We start from the raw sequence: 3,346 nt of genomic DNA on the forward strand, positions 1-3,346 counted from the left end.
GAAATGAAGTACAAATATCTGAGGCGATCCGTTGATGGAGTGACAGCGGAGTGACTGCCGCTAGAGTCCAGGGGAAATCTATTCAGCGAGCCCCTAGGTCCCCAATAACAAACACCCAATCAAACAGCCATCTTAGAACATGACATAGAGTGGAACATAACCTCTCTCCTCCTCCAAGTCTGAACATAAACATAATACAATGATTGCTACATCCCTGCTGTATTTGGCTGGACAATCGGTATGGTATTGGCAGGCCTTGACCCCATACAATCCACATCATCATGGACTCCACTCTACTGTGCTTAAGACTGGTTATGAAAGAAAGCTGCCTACTATTAGAGGTGTTTTGGGGTAGGCCTAAGCAGTAATATCATTGGCTCTCCATTGGCTCTCAGCCATGACCATGGGCTCCCTGGACATCCCATTCCCTTAGCTTGTGATCAGCACATTTGTCATAATGCCAGACTAATCCAGTGAAACAGCCATTGATCATCCCGGGATGCTTTACAAGGCCTGTACTAAGTGTAGGCTTTAAATTAAACCCCGCCTCGTGGGTTTCCTGTTGTTGACAGGGCCGCAACGCACCAGCAAACTCTGTCCAACAACACCCACACACACGCCGCACTCCCCACCCTCTTACAATATCCCTGGGCTCAGTTGCCAAGGTCAACCGCACCCCCCCCCCCCCCCACACACACACACAGACACACACACACAGACACACACACACACACACACTCTGGTAACTCAGGGGGGTTGGTCTGTGATGGCACCACTGGGGAGTTGAAGTGTTCTCTCTCTCTCTCTCTCTCTCTCTCCCTCTCCCTCTCCCTCACTATCTCTCTCTTCCTCTCTCTCTCTCTCTCCCTCTCACTCACTCTCTCTCTCTTCCTCTCTCTCTCTCTCTCTCTCTCTCTCCCTCTCCCTCTCCCTCACTCTCTCTCTCTTCCTCTCTCTCTCTCTCTCCCTCTCACTCACTCTCTCTCTCTCTTCCTCTCTCTCTCTCTCTCTCTCCCTCTCCCTCTCTCTCTCTCTCTCTTCCTCTCTCTCTCTCTCTCTCTCTCTCTCTCTCTCTTCTTCTCTCCCTCTTCCGCTCCGTCTCCAAGGCTGTGTGCGTCAGCCCCTACTAAGAGTCCTGCCACCTAGCAGTGAGGCACTGACACTAGAATTTACTGTGATGAATGGGAGCACGTAGAAGAGGAAGCTGTTGAAAGAGAAGGAAGGGAGGGAGGGGGGGGGGGTGAGAAGGGGGAAGTGAGAGAGGAAGAGGAGTAGGGGGTTATTGGAGAGGAAAGGGAGAGGGTAGATAGGATGACAAAGAGAGAGGGGAGACCAGGAGGAAGGGAGAGAGATGTGAAGGGAGAGAAGGAGAAAGGGTGACAGAGGGAAGGTGAGAGAGAGAGAGAGAGAGAGAGAGAGAGAGAGAGAGAGAGAGAGAGAGAGAGAGGGAGATTGGGCTAGAAAGGGAGAAAATGGAGTGGAAATGGCAAGAGGGCCAGGAGAGAGGGAGGGAGAGAGAGAGAGAGGGAGGGAGAGAGAGAGAGAGAATCGGAGAGGACTGCAAAACAGAGGGAAATTGGTACAGTGAGAAGGAGAGGGGGTTCAGAGAGAGGAGAGGGTGGTAGACAGAGGTGAAGGCAGGAGTTAGCTTTAATGTAAGCCCCCGAGTGTCCTTGAACGGTACGTTCTATTATCGTCCCCTCCCTGTAAATTGCTTTTCTTGCAATACCCGTTCTTTTCCGTTTCTCTCTTTCCGATCTTTCTCTACATACAAAGGAATAAACGGGCTGCCACCCATCACATATTCATCCTCCAGGTTGGAGAGCTCCAATAAATCACCCAGTCGGCGTGAATCGAGCACCCAGGAAAGGTAACCCCCCTGTAGGGGAAGGGGTAGAGACCACCTGCCTGCCTGCCTGCCTGCCTGAGGCCAAGATGCATTAAGACGCCTACATTTCCATCAGGATTTTGTTGCCTCTGATAACTGCAACGATAGGTGTATCGTTAGCCCCATTGCTGTCTGTACTTTGGGTCTGTTAAGATCTGAGGTTACTGTGCTGTAAACACAGGGCGAGAGGTGAAGAGGGGGGAGGGTGGGTGAGAGAAAGGCGCAGACTGAGGGTGAGTAAGAGCGATAGAAAGAGAAAGGGGAGGACATCTGGAGCCCTCTATTCCTCTGTGCGAGAGGCTTCGACGTTGGACCAGTGTGATGGAGCACCCAGGGCTTCTTCTTAAATTACACATATCAATATCACAATCTATCTCACATCTTATTATTATATTCTATGTTATTTGCTTTAACTGATAGATGGATAAAAGTCCATACAGTTGAGGAGGATATTAGAGAATTCTGTTTCTCATCTCATTTGTGATGCCGTTCAAAGTCTCAACCCTCCCTGTCAATTTGGAAATGAAACATTAAAAGATGAAAGATAAACATTACCGAGCCACGTACTGCAACATCAGATGCTCGTTTTTTTTAGAAGGCAGTCAGGCAGAAAGCAGGCAGATAGCTCTTCTATCCATGCCTCAGAACCTAAGCTGACAGTATGCCATGCAACCCCCTCTCTCTCTCCCAGTTATGGTGCCTTACAGCCCCATTACTCTGTGCCGTGACGTGACAGAAATACATTAACAGGGAGGTACCGCTTCTCCAGAGAGACGTGGGGTGGCCTGGGGGGTATAGAAGGGTTTTTAATTCCATACCGTCCCCCCAAATTAAGTTAGGCAGCCCTGGAATTGAAGTGTAGCAAACCCGTTGCCCAATCAATATGTAGTAAATAGGAGAATAGAAGATAGAAGAAGTTCTGATACCTAATTATTATCTGTAATCAACGCAGAGGGAGCTTATGATCTTTAGTCTTTCCGAAATTAGTAAATTTTCCCGAAATTAAGTTTGCTTGTATTAATTTATTTAAATGATATCCAAAAAAGTACGTAATTGCCGACAATGAGAGCGGTATGCGGAGAGTTCTGGATTTGTGGGTGAAATATTTACAGTGGGTAAACTGTAATTACTGCTTTAATTGACCTCACTGCCCAGAGCTCCTGGGATACACAAGGAAACGTACAGTAATGGAGGAGGCTGGCGGAGGTAGACATTGGAGGACAGGCTAATTGTAATGCATGGAATGGAATGAGGAATGAGCCATGCATTATAATCAGCCCTTCTTCCGATTTTTGCCTCCCCTGATACATTCCAAAATTCCATCAGTGTGTGTGTGAGAGAGAGAGAGAGAGAGAGAGAGAGAGAGAGAGAGAGAGAGAGAGAGAGAGAGAGAGAGAGAGAGAAAGAGAGAGAAAGATAGTGACTGAGTGAGAGAACGTGAGGGAGTGAGAGAGTTGT

The sequence above is a fragment of the Nansenia antarctica genome (genome assembly GCF_963989245.1).
Source record: "Nansenia antarctica genome assembly, chromosome: 19".
NCBI classification, from domain to species: Eukaryota; Metazoa; Chordata; class Actinopteri; order Argentiniformes; family Microstomatidae; genus Nansenia; species Nansenia antarctica.